Consider the following 18,860-nt stretch of genomic DNA (forward strand, 5'->3'; position numbering starts at 1 on the left):
ATTTCCATGTTCATACAGATAGCGGTGTAGATATTTCCAAGTTAATCCAGATGGCTGTGTGGATATTTCCATGTTAATGCAGATAGCGGTGTAGATATTTCCATGTTCATACAGATAGCGGTGTAGATAATTCCATGTTCATCCAGATGGCTGCGTAGATATATCCATGTTCATACAGATGGCAGTGAAGATATTTCCATGTTCATACAGATAGCGGTGTAGATATTTCCATGTTCATACAGATAGCGGTGTAGATATTTCCATGTTCATACAGACAGCGGTGTATGTATTTCCATGTTCATACAGATAGCGGTGTAGATATTTCCATGTTAATCCAGATGGCTGTGTAGATATTTCCATGTTCATACAGATAGCGGTGTAGATATTTCCATGTTCATACAGATAGCGCTGTAGATATTTCCATGTTCATCCAGATGGCTGAGTAGATATATCCATGTTCATACAGATGGCGGTGAAGATATTTCCATGTACATACAGATAGCGGTGTAGATATTTCCATGTTCATACAGATAGCCGTGTAGATATTGCCATGTTCATACCGATAGCCGTGCTGAAACTTCCATGTTTATACAGGTAGCGGTGTACATATTTCCGTGTTTATACAGATGGCTGTGTAGATATATCCATGTTCATACAGATGGCGGTGTAGATATTTCCATGTTCATACAGATAGCGGTTTAGATATTTCCATGTTCATCCAGATGGCTGTGTAGATATATCCATGTTCATACAGATGGTGGAGAAGATATTTCCATGTTCATACAGATGGCGGTGTAGATATTTCCATGTTCATAGAGATAGCGGGGTAGTTATTTCCATGTTCATACAGATAGCGTTGTAGATATTTCCATGTTCATACAGATAGCGGTGTATGTATTTCCATGTTCATACAGATAGCGGTGTAGATATTTCCATTTTTATGCAGATAGCGGTGTATATATTTCCCTGTTCAAACAGTTAGCGGTTTAGATATTTCCATGTTCATAAAGATAGCGGTGTAGATATTTCCATGTTTATACAGATAGCGGTGAAGATGTATGCATGTTTACACAGATAGCCGTGTACATATTTCCATGTTCATCCAGATGGCTGTGTAGATATATCCATGTTCATACAGATGGCGGTGAAGATATTTCCATGTTCATACAGATAGCGGTGTAGATATTTCCATGTTCATACAGATAGCGGTGCTGATATTTCCATGTTCATACAGGTAGCGGTGTAGATATTTCCATGTTGATACAGATAGCAGTGTAGATATCTCCATCTTAATACAGATGGCGGTGTAGATATTTATATGTTCATACAGATGGCGGTGCAGATATTTCCATGTTCATACAGATGGCGGTGTAGATATTTCCATGTTCATACAGATAGCGGTGTAGTTATTTCCATGTGTAAAGAGATACCTGTGTAGATATTTCCATGTATATGCAGATAGCTGTGTAGCAATTTCCATTTTCATGCAGACAGCGGTGTATATATTTCCCTGTTCAAACAGATAGCGGTGTAGATATTTCCATGTTCATACAGATAGCGGTGTAGATATTTCCATGTTCATACAGATTGCGGTGTAGATATTTCCATGTTCATACAGATAGCGGTGCTGAAATTTCCATGTTCATACAGGTAGCGGTGTAGATATTTCCATGTTGATACAGATAGCAGTGCAGATATCTCCATCTTAATACAGATGGCGGTGTAGATATTTATATGTTCATACAGATGGCGGTGCAGATATTTCCATGTTCATACAGATAGCGGTGTAGATATTTCCATGTTCATACAGATGGCGGTTTAGATATTTCCATTTTCATACAGATAGCTGTGTAGTTATTTCCATGTGTAAAGAGATACCTGTGTAGATATTTCCATGTATATGCAGATTGCTGTGTAGCAATTTCCATTTTCATGCAGACAGCGGTGTATATATTTCCTTGTTCAAACCGATAGCGGTGTAGATATTTCCATGTTCATACAGATAGCGGTGTAGATATTTCCATGTTCATACAGATAGCGGTGTAGATATTTCCATGTTCATACTGATAGCGGTGCTGATATTTCCATGTTTTTACAAGTAGCGGTGAAGATATTTCCATGTTTATACAGATAGCGGTGTAGATATTTCCATGTTTATACAGATAGCGGTGTAGATATTTCCATGTTTATACAGATAGCGGTGTAGATATCTTCATTTTAATACAGATGGCGGTGTAGATATTTATATGTTCATACAGATGGCGGTTCAGATATTTCCATTTTCATACAGATGGCGGTGTAGATATTTCCATGTTCATACAGATAGCAGTGTAGTTATTTCCATGCGTAAAGTGATAGCTGTGTAGATATTTCCATGTATATGCAGATAGCTGTGTAGATATTTCCATTTTCATGCAGATAGCGGTGTATATATTTCCATGTTCAAACAGATAGCGGTGTAGATATTTACATGTTCATACAGATAGCGGTGTATGTATTTCCATGTTCATACAGATAGCGGTGTAGATATTTCCAAGTTAATCCAGATGGCTGTGTGGATATTTCCATGTTAATGCAGATAGCGGTGTAGATATTTCCATGTTCATACAGATAGCGGTGTAGATATTTCCATGTTCATCCAGATGGCTGCGTAGATATATCCATGTTCATACAGATGTCAGTGAAGATATTTCCATGTTCATACAGATAGCGGTGTAGATATTTCCATGTTCATACAGATAGCGGTGTAGATATTTCCATGTTCATACAGACAGCGGTGTATGTATTTCCATGTTCATACAGATAGCGGTGTAGATATTTCCATGTTAATCCAGATGGCTGTGTAGATATTTCCATGTTCATACAGATAGCGGTGTAGATATTTCCATGTTCATACAGATAGCGCTGTAGATATTTCCATGTTCATCCAGATGGCTGAGTAGATATATCCATGTTCATACAGATGGCGGTGAAGATATTTCCATGTACATACAGATAGCGGTGTAGATATTTCCATGTTCATACAGATAGCCGTGTAGATATTGCCATGTTCATACCGATAGCCGTGCTGAAACTTCCATGTTTATACAGGTAGCGGTGTACATATTTCCGTGTTTATACAGATGGCTGTGTAGATATATCCATGTTCATACAGATGGCGGTGTAGATATTTCCATGTTCATACAGATAGCGGTTTAGATATTTCCATGTTCATCCAGATGGCTGTGTAGATATATCCATGTTCATACAGATGGTGGAGAAGATATTTCCATGTTCATACAGATGGCGGTGTAGATATTTCCATGTTCATACAGATAGCGGGGTAGTTATTTCCATGTTCATACAGATAGCGTTGTAGATATTTCCATGTTCATACAGATAGCGGTGTATGTATTTCCATGTTCATACAGATAGCGGTGTAGATATTTCCATTTTTATGCAGATAGCGGTGTATATATTTCCCTGTTCAAACAGTTAGCGGTTTAGATATTTCCATGTTCATAAAGATAGCGGTGTAGATATTTCCATGTTTATACAGATAGCGGTGAAGATGTATGCATGTTTACACAGATAGCCGTGTACATATTTCCATGTTCATCCAGATGGCTGTGTAGATATATCCATGTTCATACAGATGGCGGTGAAGATATTTCCATGTTCATACAGATAGCGGTGTAGATATTTCCATGTTCATACAGATAGCGGTGCTGATATTTCCATGTTCATACAGGTAGCGGTGTAGATATTTCCATGTTGATACAGATAGCAGTGTAGATATCTCCATCTTAATACAGATGGCGGTGTAGATATTTATATGTTCATACAGATGGCGGTGCAGATATTTCCATGTTCATACAGATGGCGGTGTAGATGTTTCCATGTTCATACAGATAGCGGTGTAGTTATTTCCATGTGTAAAGAGATACCTGTGTAGATATTTCCATGTATATGCAGATAGCTGTGTAGCAATTTCCATTTTCATGCAGACAGCGGTGTATATATTTCCCTGTTCAAACAGATAGCGGTGTAGATATTTCCATGTTCATACAGATAGCGGTGTAGATATTTCCATGTTCATACAGATTGCGGTGTAGATATTTCCATGTTCATACAGATAGCGGTGCTGAAATTTCCATGTTTATACAGGTAGCGGTGAAGCTATTTCCATGTTTATACTGATAGCGGTGTAGATATTTCCATGTTTATACAGATAGCGGTGTAGATATTTCCATGTTTATACAGATAGCGGTGTAGATATCTCCATTTTAATACAGATGGCGGTGTAGATATTTATATGTTCATACAGATGGCGGTTCAGAGATTTCCATTTTCATACAGATGGCGGTGTAGATATTTCCATGTTCATACAGGTAGCGGTGTAGTTATTTCCATGTGTAGAGAGATAGCTGTGTAGATATTTCCATGTATATGCAGATAGCTGTGTAGATATTTCCATTTTCATGCAGATAGCGGTGTATATATTTCCCTGTTCAAACAGTTAGCGGTGTAGATATTTCCATGTTCAGAAAGATAGCGGTGTAGATACTTCCATGTTTATACAGATAGCGGTGAAGATATATGCATGTTTACACAGATAGCGGTGTAGATATTTCCATGTTCATCCAGATGGCTGTGTAGATATATCCATGTTCATACAGATAGCGGTGTAGATATTTCCATGTTCATACAGATAGCGGTGCAGATATTTCCATGTTCATCCAGATGGCTGTGTAGATATATCCATGTTCATACAGATGGCGGTGAAGATATTTCCATGTTCATACAGATAGCGTTGTAGATATTTCCATGTTCATAAAGAAAGCGGTGTAGATATTTCCATGTTCAAACAGATAGCGGTGTATGTATTTCCATGTTCATACAGATAGCGGTGTAGATATTTCCATTTTCAAGCAGATAGCGGTGTATATATTTCCATGTTCAAACAGTTAGCGGTGTAGATATTTCCATGTTCATAAAGATAGCGGTGTAGTTATTTCCATGTTTATACAGATAGCGGTGAAAATGTATGCATGTTTACACAGATAGCGGAGTAGATATGTCCATGTTCATCCAGATGGCTCTGTAGATATATCCATGTTCACACAGATGGCGGTGAAGATATATCCATGTTCATACAGATAGCGGTGTAGATATTTCCATGTTCATACAGATAGCGGGGTAGATATTTCCATGTTCATACAGACAGCGGTGTATGTATTTCCATGTTCATACGGATAGCGGTGTAGATATTTCCATGTTAATCCAGATGGCTGTGTAGATATTTCCATGTTCATACAGATAGCGGTGTAGATATTTCCATGCTCATACAGATAGCGGTGTAAATATTTCCATGTTCATCCAGATGGCTGAGTAGATATATCCATGTTCATACAGATGGCGGTGAAGATATTTCCATGTACATACAGATAGCGGTGTAGATATTTCCATGTTCATACAGATAGCCGTGTAGATATTGCCATGTTCATACCGATAGCCGTGCTGAAACTTCCATGTTTATACAGGTGGCGGTGTACATATTTCCGTGTTTATACAGATGGCTGTGTAGATATATCCATGTTCATACAGATGGCGGTGTAGATATTTCCATGTTCATACAGATAGCGGTTTAGATATTTCCATGTTCATCCAGATGGCTGTGTAGATATATCCATGTTCATACAGATGGTGGAGAAGATATTTCCATGTTCATACAGATGGCGGTGTAGATATTTCCATGTTCATACAGATAGCGGTGTAGATATTTCCATGTTCATACAGAAAGCGGTGTAGATATTTCCATGTTCAAACAGATAGAGGTGTATGTATTTCCATGTTCATACAGTTAGCGTTGAATATATTTCCATTTTCAAGCAGATAGCGGTGTATATACTTCCATGTTCAAACAGTTAGCGGTGTAGATATTTCCATGTTCATAAAGATAGCGGTGTAGATATTTCCATGTTTATACAGATAGCGGTGAAAATGTAGGCATGTTTACACAGATAGCGGTGTAGATATTTCCATGTTCATCCAGATGGCTGTGTAGATATATCCATGTTCATATAGATGGCGGTGAAAATATTTCCATGTTCATACAGATTGCGGTGTAGATATTTCCGTGTTCATACAGATAGCGGTGTAGATATTTCCATGTTCATACAGATAGCGGTGTAGATATTTCCATGTTCATCCAGATGGCTGTGTAGATATTTCCATGTTCATACAGATAGCGGTGTAGATATTTCCATGTTCATACAGATAGCGGTGTAGATATTTCCATGTTCATACAGATGGCGGTTTAGATATTTCCATTTTCATACAGATAGCTGTGTAGTTATTTCCAAGTGTAAAGAGATACCTGTGTAGATATTTCCATGTATATGCAGATAGCTGTGTAGCAATTTCCATTTTCATGCAGACAGCGGTGTATATATTTCCTTGTTCAAACCGATAGCGGTGTAGATATTTCCATGTTCATACAGATAGCGGTGTAGATATTTCCATGTTCATACAGATAGCGGTGTAGATATTTCCATGTTCATAAAGATAGCGGTGCTGATATTTCCATGTTGTTACAGGTAGCGGTGAAGATATTTCCATGTTTATACAGATAGCGGTGTAGATATTTCCATGTTTATACAGATAGCGGTGTAGATATTTCCATGTTTATACAGATAGCGGTGTAGATATCTTCATTTTAATACAGATGGCGGTGTAGATATTTATATGTTCATACAGATGGCGGTTCAGATATTTCCATTTTCATACAGATGGCGGTGTAGATATTTCCATGTTCATACAGATAGCGGTGTAGTTATTTCCATGCGTAAAGTGATAGCTGTGTAGATATTTCCATGTATATGCAGATAGCTGTGTAGATATTTCCATTTTCATGCAGATAGCGGTGTATATATTTCCATGTTCAAACAGATAGCGGTGTAGATATTTCCATGTTCATACAGATAGCGGTGTATGTATTTCCATGTTCATACAGCTAGCGGTGTAGATATTTCCAAGTTAATCCAGACGGCTGTGTGGATATTTCCATGTTAATGCAGATAGCGGTGTAGATATTTCCATGTTCATCCAGATGGCTGCGTAGATATATCCATGTTCATACAGATGGCGGAGAAGATATTTCCACGTACATACAGATAGCGGTGTAGATATTTCCATGTTCGTACAGATAGCCGTGTAGATATGGCCATGTTCATACCGATAGCGGTGCTGATACTTCCATGTTTATACAGGTAGCGGTTTACATATTTCCGTGTTTATACAGATGGCTGTGTAGATATATCCATGTTCATACAGATGATGGTGTAGATATTTCCATGTTCATACAGATAGCGGTTTAGATATTTCCATGTTCATCCAGATGGCTGTGTAGATATATCCATGTTCATACAGATGGCGGAGAAGATATTTCCATGTTCATACAGATGGCGGTGTAGATATTTCCATGTTCATACAGATAGCGGTGTAGGTATTTCCATGTTCATACAGATAGCGGTGTAGATATTTCCATGTTCATACAGATAGCGGTGTATGTATTTCCATGTTCATACAGATAGCGGTGTAGATATTTCCATTTTTATGCAGATAACAGTGTATATATTTCCCTGTTCAAACAGTTATCGGTTTAGATATTTCCATGTTCATAAAGATAGCGGTGTAGATATTTCCATGTTTATACAGATAGCGGTGAAGAAGTATGCATGTTTACACAGATAGCCATGTACATATTTCCATGTTCATCCAGATGGCTGTGTAGATATATCCATGTTCATACAGATGGCGGTGAAGATACTTCCATGTTCATACAGATAGCGGTGTAGATATTTCCATGTTCATACAGATAGCGGTGTAGATATTTCCATGTTCATACAGATAGCAGTGTAGATATTTCCATGTTCATCCAGATGGCTGTGTAGATATATCCATGTTCATACAGATGGTGGAGAAGATATTTCCATGTTCATACAGATGGCGGTGTAGATATTTCCATGTTCATACAGATAGGGGTGTAGATATTTCCATGTTCATACAGATAGCGGTGTATATATTTCCATGTTAATCCAGATGGCTGTGTAGTTATTTCCATGTTCATACAGATAGCGGTGTAGTTATTTCCATGTTCATACAGATGGTGGTGAAGATATTTCCATGTACATACAGATAGCGGTGTAGATATTTCCATGTTCATACAGATAGCCGTGTAGATATTGCCATGTTCATACCGATAGCCGTGCTGAAACTTCCATGTTTATACAGGTAGCGGTGTACATATTTCCGTGTTTATACAGATGGCTGTGTAGATATATCAATGTTCATACAGATGGTGGTGTAGATATTTCCATGTTAATACAGATAGCGGTTTAGATATTTCCATGTTCATCCAGATGGCTGTGTAGATATATCCATGTTCATACACATGGTGGAGAAGATATTTCCATGTTCAAACAGATGGCGGTGTAGATATTTCCATGTTCATACAGATAGCGGTGTAGATATTTCCATGTTCATACAGATAGCGGTGTATGTATTTCCATGTTCATACAGATAGCGGTGTAGATATTTCCATTTTTATGCAGATAGCGGTGTATATATTTCCCTGTTCAAACAGTTAGCGGTTTAGATATTTCCATGTTCATAAAGATAGCGGTGTAGATATTTCCATGTTTATACAGATAGCGGTGAAGATGTATGCATGTTTACACAGATAGCCGTGTACATATTTCCATGTTCATCCAGATGTCTGTGTAGATATATCAATGTTCATACAGATGGCGGTGAAGATATTTCCATATTCATACAGATAGCGGTGTAGATATTTCCATGTTCATACAGATAGCGGTGCTGATATTTCCATGTTCATACAGGTAGCGGTGTAGATATTTCCATGTTGAATCAGATAGCGGTGTAGATATCTCCATCTTAATACAGATGGCGGTGTAGATATTTATCTGTTCATACAGATGGCGGTGCAGATATTTCCATGTTCATACAGATGGCGGTGTAGATATTTCCATGTTCATACAGATAGCGGTGTAGTTATTTCCATGTGTAAAGAGATACCTGTGTAGATAATTCCATGTATATGCAGATAGCTGTGTAGCAATTTCCATTTTCATGCAGACAGCGGTGTATATATTTCCCTGTTCAAACAGATAGCGGTGCAGATATTTCCATGTTCATACAGATAGCGGTGTAGATATTTCCATGTTCATACAGATTGCGGTGTAGATATTTCCATGTTCATACAGATAGCGGTGCTGAAATTTCCATGTTTATACAGGTAGCGGTGAAGCTATTTCCATGTTTATACTGATAGCGGTGTAGATATTTCCATGTTTATACAGATAGCGGTGTAGATATTTCCATGTTTATACAGATAGCGGTGTAGATATCTCCATTTTAATACAGATGGCGGTGTAGATATTTATATGTTCATACAGATGGCGGTTCAGAGATTTCCATTTTCATACAGATGGCGGTGTAGATATTTCCATGTTCATACAGATAGCGGTGTAGTTATTTCCATGTGTAGAGAGATAGCTGTGTAGATATTTCCATGTATATGCAGATAGCTGTGTAGATATTTCCATTTTCATGCAGATAGCGGTGTATATATTTCCCTGTTCAAACAGTTAGCGGTGTAGATAATTCCATGTTCAGAAAGATAGCGGTGTAGATACTTCCATGTTTATACAGATAGCGGTGAAGATATATGCATGTTTACACAGATAGCGGTGTAGATATTTCCATGTTCATCCAGATGGCTGTGTAGATATATCCATGTTCATACAGGTAGCGCTGTAGATATTTCCATGTTCATACAGATAGCGGTGCAGATATTTCCATGTTCATCCAGGTGGCTGTGTAGATATATCCATGTTCATACAGATGGCGGTGAAGATATTTCCATGTTCATACAGATAGCGTTGTAGATATTTCCATGTTCATAAAGAAAGCGGTGTAGATATTTCCATGTTCAAACAGATAGTGGTGTATGTATTTCCATGTTCATACAGATAGCGGTGTAGATATTTCCATTTTTATGCAGATAGCGGTGTATATATTTCCCTGTTCAAATAGTTAGCGGTTTAGATATTTCCATGTTCATAAAGGTAGCGGTGAAGATATTTCCATGTTTATACAGATAGCGGTGAAAATATATGCATGTTTACACAGATAGCGGTGTAGATATTTCCATGTTCATCCAGAATGCTGTGTAGATATATCCATCTTCATACAGATGGCGGTGAAGATATTTCCATGTTCATACAGATAGCGGTGTAGATATTTCCATGTTCATACAGAAAGCGGTGTAGATATTTCCATATTCAAACAGATAGCGGTGTATGTATTTCCATGTTCATACAGTTAGCGGTGTATATATTTCCATTTTCAAGCAGATAGCGGTGTATATACTTCCATGTTCAAACAGTTAGCGGTGTAGATATTTCCATGTTCATAAAGATAGCAGTGTAGATATTTCCATGTTTATACAGATAGCGGTGAAAATGTAGGCATGTTTACACAGATAGCGGTGTAGATATTTCCATGTTCATCCAGATGGCTGTGTAGATATATCCATGTTCATATAGATGGCGGTGAAAATATTTCCATGTTCATACAGATAGCGGTGTAGATATTTACATGTTCATACAGATAGCGGTGTATGTATTTCCATGTTCATACAGATAGCGGTGTAGATATTTCCAAGTTAATCCAGATGGCTGTGTGGATATTTCCATGTTAATGCAGATAGCGGTGTAGATATTTCCATGTTCATACAGATAGCGGTGTAGATATTTCCATGTTCATCCAGATGGCTGCGTAGATATATCCATGTTCATACAGATGGCAGTGAAGATATTTCCATGTTCATACAGATAGCGGTGTAGATATTTCCATGTTCATACAGATAGCGGTGTAGATATTTCCATGTTCATACAGACAGCGGTGTATGTATTTCCATGTTCATACAGATAGCGGTGTAGATATTTCCATGTTAATCCAGATGGCTGTGTAGATATTTCCATGTTCATACAGATAGCGGTGTAGATATTTCCATGTTCATACAGATAGCGCTGTAGATATTTCCATGTTCATCCAGATGGCTGAGTAGATATATCCATGTTCATACAGATGGCGGTGAAGATATTTCCATGTACATACAGATAGCGGTGTAGATATTTCCATGTTCATACAGATAGCCGTGTAGATATTGCCATGTTCATACCGATAGCCGTGCTGAAACTTCCATGTTTATACAGGTAGCGGTGTACATATTTCCGTGTTTATACAGATGGCTGTGTAGATATATCCATGTTCATACAGATGGCGGTGTAGATATTTCCATGTTCATACAGATAGCGGTTTAGATATTTCCATGTTCATCCAGATGGCTGTGTAGATATATCCATGTTCATACAGATGGTGGAGAAGATATTTCCATGTTCATACAGATGGCGGTGTAGATATTTCCATGTTCATACAGATAGCGGGGTAGTTATTTCCATGTTCATACAGATAGCGTTGTAGATATTTCCATGTTCATACAGATAGCGGTGTATGTATTTCCATGTTCATACAGATAGCGGTGTAGATATTTCCATTTTTATGCAGATAGCGGTGTATATATTTCCCTGTTCAAACAGTTAGCGGTTTAGATATTTCCATGTTCATAAAGATAGCGGTGTAGATATTTCCATGTTTATACAGATAGCGGTGAAGATGTATGCATGTTTACACAGATAGCCGTGTACATATTTCCATGTTCATCCAGATGGCTGTGTAGATATATCCATGTTCATACAGATGGCGGTGAAGATATTTCCATGTTCATACAGATAGCGGTGTAGATATTTCCATGTTCATACAGATAGCGGTGCTGATATTTCCATGTTCATACAGGTAGCGGTGTAGATATTTCCATGTTGATACAGATAGCAGTGTAGATATCTCCATCTTAATACAGATGGCGGTGTAGATATTTATATGTTCATACAGATGGCGGTGCAGATATTTCCATGTTCATACAGATGGCGGTGTAGATATTTCCATGTTCATACAGATAGCGGTGTAGTTATTTCCATGTGTAAAGAGATACCTGTGTAGATATTTCCATGTATATGCAGATAGCTGTGTAGCAATTTCCATTTTCATGCAGACAGCGGTGTATATATTTCCCTGTTCAAACAGATAGCGGTGTAGATATTTCCATGTTCATACAGATAGCGGTGTAGATATTTCCATGTTCATACAGATTGCGGTGTAGATATTTCCATGTTCATACAGATAGCGGTGCTGAAATTTCCATGTTCATACAGGTAGCGGTGTAGATATTTCCATGTTGATACAGATAGCAGTGTAGATATCTCCATCTTAATACAGATGGCGGTGTAGATATTTATATGTTCATACAGATGGCGGTGCAGATATTTCCATGTTCATACAGATAGCGGTGTAGATATTTCCATGTTCATACAGATGGCGGTTTAGATATTTCCATTTTCATACAGATAGCTGTGTAGTTATTTCCATGTGTAAAGAGATACCTGTGTAGATATTTCCATGTATATGCAGATTGCTGTGTAGCAATTTCCATTTTCATGCAGACAGCGGTGTATATATTTCCTTGTTCAAACCGATAGCGGTGTAGATATTTCCATGTTCATACAGATAGCGGTGTAGATATTTCAATGTTCATACAGATAGCGGTGTAGATATTTCCATGTTCATACAGATAGCGGTGCTGATATTTCCATGTTTTTACAGGTAGCGGTGAAGATATTTCCATGTTTATACAGATAGCGGTGTAGATATTTCCATGTTTATACAGATAGCGGTGTAGATATTTCCATGTTTATACAGATAGCGGTGTAGATATCTTCATTTTAATACAGATGGCGGTGTAGATATTTATATGTTCATACAGATGGCGGTTCAGATATTTCCATTTTCATACAGATGGCGGTGTAGATATTTCCATGTTCATACAGATAGCGGTGTAGTTATTTCCATGCGTAAAGTGATAGCTGTGTAGATATTTCCATGTATATGCAGATAGCTGTGTAGATATTTCCATTTTCATGCAGATAGCGGTGCATATATTTCCATGTTCAAACAGATAGCGGTGTAGATATTTACATGTTCATACAGATAGCGGTGTATGTATTTCCATGTTCATACAGATAGCGGTGTAGATATTTCCAAGTTAATCCAGATGGCTGTGTGGATATTTCCATGTTAATGCAGATAGCGGTGTAGATATTTCCATGTTCATACAGATAGCGGTGTAGATATTTCCATGTTCATCCAGATGGCTGCGTAGATATATCCATGTTCATACAGATGGCAGTGAAGATATTTCCATGTTCATACAGATAGCGGTGTAGATATTTCCATGTTCATACAGATAGCGGTGTAGATATTTCCATGTTCATACAGACAGCGGTGTATGTATTTCCATGTTCATACAGATAGCGGTGTAGATATTTCCATGTTAATCCAGATGGCTGTGTAGATATTTCCATGTTCATACAGATAGCGGTGTAGATATTTCCATGTTCATACAGATAGCGCTGTAGATATTTCCATGTTCATCCAGATGGCTGCGTAGATATATCCATGTTCATACAGATGGCGGTGAAGATATTTCCATGTTCATAAAGAAAGCGGTGTAGATATTTCCATGTTCAAACAGATAGCGGTGTATGTATTTCCATGTTCATACAGATAGCGGTGTAGATATTTCCATTTTCAAGCAGATAGCGGTGTATATATTTCCATGTTCAAACAGTTAGCGGTGTAGATATTTCCATGTTCATAAAGATAGCGGTGTAGTTATTTCCATGTTTATACAGATAGCGGTGAAAATGTATGCATGTTTACACAGATAGCGGTGTAGATATGTCCATGTTCATCCAGATGGCTGTGTAGATATATCCATGTTCACACAGATGGCGGTGAAGATATATCCATGTTCATACAGATAGCGGTGTAGATATTTCCATATTCAAACAGATAGCGGTGTATGTATTTCCATGTTCATACAGTTAGCGGTGTATATATTTCCATTTTCAAGCAGATAGCGGTGTATATACTTCCATGTTCAAACAGTTAGCGGTGTAGATATTTCCATGTTCATAAAGATAGCGGTGTAGATATTTCCATGTTTTTACAGATAGCGGTGAAAATGTAGGCATGTTTACACAGATAGCGGTGTAGATATTTCCATGTTCATCCAGATGGCTGTGTAGATATATCCATGTTCATATAGATGGCGGTGAAAATATTTCCATGTTCATACAGATAGCGGTGTAGATATTTCCATGTTCATACAGATAGCGGTGTAGATATTTCCATGTTCATACAGATAGCGGTGTAGATATTTCCATGTTCATCCAGATGGCTGTGTAGATATTTCCATGTTCATACAGATAGCGGTGTAGATATTTCCATGTTCATACAGATAGCGGTGTAGATATTTCCATGTTCATACAGATGGCGGTTTAGATATTTCCATTTTCATACAGATAGCTGTGTAGTTATTTCCATGTGTAAAGAGATACCTGTGTAGATATTTCCATGTATATGCAGATTGCTGTGTAGCAATTTCCATTTTCATGCAGACAGCGGTGTATATATTTCCTTGTTCAAACCGATAGCGGTGTAGATATTTCCATGTTCATACAGATAGCGGTGTAGATATTTCCATGTTCATACAGATAGCGGTGTAGATATTTCCATGTTCATACAGATAGCGGTGCTGATATTTCCATGTTTTTACAGGTAGCGGTGAAGATATTTCCATGTTTATACAGATAGCGGTGTAGATATTTCCATGTTTATACAGATAGCGGTGTAGATATTTCCATGTTTATACAGATAGCGGTGTAGATATCTTCATTTTAATACAGATGGCGGTGTAGATATTTATATGTTCATACAGATGGCGGTTCAGATATTTCCATTTTCATACAGATTGCGGTGTAGATATTTCCACGTTCATACAGATAGCGGTGTTGTTATTTCCATGTGTAAAGTGATAGCTGTGTAGATATTTCCATGTATATGCAGATAGCTGTGTAGATATTTCCATTTTCATGCAGATAGCGGTGTATATATTTCCATGTTCAAACAGATAGCGGTGTAGATATTTACATGTTCATACAGATAGCGGTGTATGTATTTCCATGTTCATACAGATAGCGGTGTAGATATTTCCAAGTTAATCCAGATGGCTGTGTGGATATTTCCATGTTAATGCAGATAGCGGTGTAGATATTTCCATGTTCATACAGATAGCGGTGTAGATATTTCCATGTTCATCCAGATGGCTGCGTAGATATATCCATGTTCATACAGATGGCAGTGAAGATATTTCCATGTTCATACAGATAGCGGTGTAGATATTTCCATGTTCATACAGATAGCGGTGTAGATATTTCCATGTTCATACAGACAGCGGTGTATGTATTTCCATGTTCATACAGATAGCGGTGTAGATATTTCCATGTTAATCCAGATGGCTGTGTAGATATTTCCATGTTCATACAGATAGCGGTGTAGATATTTCCATGTTCATACAGATAGCGCTGTAGATATTTCCATGTTCATCCAGATGGCTGAGTAGATATATCCATGTTCATACAGATGGCGGTGAAGATATTTCCATGTACATACAGATAGCGGTGTAGATATTTCCATGTTCATACAGATAGCCGTGTAGATATTGCCATGTTCATACCGATAGCCGTGCTGAAACTTCCATGTTTATACAGGTAGCGGTGTACATATTTCCGTGTTTATACAGATGGCTGTGTAGATATATCCATGTTCATACAGATGGCGGTGTAGATATTTCCATGTTCATACAGATAGCGGTTTAGATATTTCCATGTTCATCCAGATGGCTGTGTAGATATATCCATGTTCATACAGATGGTGGAGAAGATATTTCCATGTTCATACAGATGGCGGTGTAGATATTTCCATGTTCATACAGATAGCGGGGTAGTTATTTCCATGTTCATACAGATAGCGTTGTAGATATTTCCATGTTCATACAGATAGCGGTGTATGTATTTCCATGTTCATACAGATAGCGGTGTAGATATTTCCATTTTTATGCAGATAGCGGTGTATATATTTCCCTGTTCAAACAGTTAGCGGTTTAGATATTTCCATGTTCATAAAGATAGCGGTGTAGATATTTCCATGTTTATACAGATAGCGGTGAAGATGTATGCATGTTTACACAGATAGCCGTGTACATATTTCCATGTTCATCCAGATGGCTGTGTAGATATATCCATGTTCATACAGATGGCGGTGAAGATATTTCCATGTTCATACAGATAGCGGTGTAGATATTTCCATGTTCATACAGATAGCGGTGCTGATATTTCCATGTTCATACAGGTAGCGGTGTAGATATTTCCATGTTGATACAGATAGCAGTGTAGATATCTCCATCTTAATACAGATGGCGGTGTAGATATTTATATGTTCATACAGATGGCGGTGCAGATATTTCCATGTTCATACAGATGGCGGTGTAGATATTTCCATGTTCATACAGATAGCGGTGTAGTTATTTCCATGTGTAAAGAGATACCTGTGTAGATATTTCCATGTATATGCAGATAGCTGTGTAGCAATTTCCATTTTCATGCAGACAGCGGTGTATATATTTCCCTGTTCAAACAGATAGCGGTGTAGATATTTCCATGTTCATACAGATAGCGGTGTAGATATTTCCATGTTCATACAGATTGCGGTGTAGATATTTCCATGTTCATACAGATAGCGGTGCTGAAATTTCCATGTTCATACAGGTAGCGGTGTAGATATTTCCATGTTGATACAGATAGCAGTGTAGATATCTCCATCTTAATACAGATGGCGGTGTAGATATTTATATGTTCATACAGATGGCGGTGCAGATATTTCCATGTTCATACAGATAGCGGTGTAGATATTTCCATGTTCATACAGATGGCGGTTTAGATATTTCCATTTTCATACAGATAGCTGTGTAGTTATTTCCATGTGTAAAGAGATACCTGTGTAGATATTTCCATGTATATGCAGATTGCTGTGTAGCAATTTCCATTTTCATGCAGACAGCGGTGTATATATTTCCTTGTTCAAACCGATAGCGGTGTAGATATTTCCATGTTCATACAGATAGCGGTGTAGATATTTCCATGTTCATACAGATAGCGGTGTAGATATTTCCATGTTCATACAGATAGCGGTGCTGATATTTCCATGTTTTAACAGGTAGCGGTGAAGATATTTCCATGTTTATACAGATAGCGGTGTAGATATTTCCATGTTTATACAGATAGCGGTGTAGATATTTCCATGTTTATACAGATAGCGGTGTAGATATCTTCATTTTAATACAGATGGCGGTGTAGATATTTATATGTTCATACAGATGGCGGTTCAGATATTTCCATTTTCATACAGATGGCGGTGTAGATATTTCCATGTTCATACAGATAGCGGTGTTGTTATTTCCATGCGTAAAGTGATAGCTGTGTAGATATTTCCATGTATATGCAGATAGCTGTGTAGATATTTCCATTTTCATGCAGATAGCGGTGTATATATTTCCATGTTCAAACAGATAGCGGTGTAGATATTTACATGTTCATACAGATAGCGGTGTATGTATTTCCATGTTCATACAGATAGCGGTGTAGATATTTCCAAGTTAATCCAGATGGCTGTGTGGATATTTCCATGTTAATGCAGATAGCGGTGTAGATATTTCCATGTTCATACAGATAGCGGTGTAGATATTTCCATGTTCATCCAGATGGCTGCGTAGATATATCCATGTTCATACAGATGGCAGTGAAGATATTTCCATGTTCATACAGATAGCGGTGTAGATATTTCCATGTTCATACAGATAGCGGTGTAGATATTTCCATGTTCATACAGACAGCGGTGTATGTATTTCCATGTTCATACAGATAGCGGTGTAGATATTTCCATGTTAATCCAGATGGCTGTGTAGATATTTCCATGTTCATACAGATAGCGGTGTAGATATTTCCATGTTCATACAGATAGCGCTGTAGATATTTCCATGTTCATCCAGATGGCTGAGTAGATATATCCATGTTCATACAGATGGCGGTGAAGATATTTCCATGTACATACAGATAGCGGTGTAGATATTTCCATGTTCATACAGATAGCCGTGTAGATATTGCCATGTTCATACCGATAGCCGTGCTGAAACTTCCATGTTTATACAGGTAGCGGTGTACATATTTCCGTGTTTATACAGATGGCTGTGTAGATATATCCATGTTCATACAGATTGCGGTGTAGATATTTCCATGTTCATACAGATAGCGGTTTAGATATTTCCATGTTCATCCAGATGGCTGTGTAGATATATCCATGTTCATACAGATGGTGGAGAAGATATTTCCATGTTCATACAGATGGCGGTGTAGATATTTCCATGTTCATACAGATAGCGGGGTAGTTATTTCCATGTTCATACAGATAGCGTTGTAGATATTTCCATGTTCATACAGATAGCGGTGTATGTATTTCCATGTTCATACAGATAGCGGTGTAGATATATCCATTTTTATGCAGATAGCGGTGTATATATTTCCCTGTTCAAACAGTTAGCGGTTTAGATATTTCCATGTTCATAAAGATAGCGGTGTAGATATTTCCATGTTTATACAGATAGCGGTGAAGATGTATGCATGTTTACACAGATAGCCGTGTACATATTTCCATGTTCATCCAGATGGCTGTGTAGATATATCCATGTTCATACAGATGGCGGTGAAGATATTTCCATGTTC

This window comes from Gorilla gorilla, chromosome 4 (genome assembly GCF_029281585.2).
Source record: "Gorilla gorilla gorilla isolate KB3781 chromosome 4, NHGRI_mGorGor1-v2.1_pri, whole genome shotgun sequence".
Classification (NCBI taxonomy): domain Eukaryota; kingdom Metazoa; phylum Chordata; class Mammalia; order Primates; family Hominidae; genus Gorilla; species Gorilla gorilla.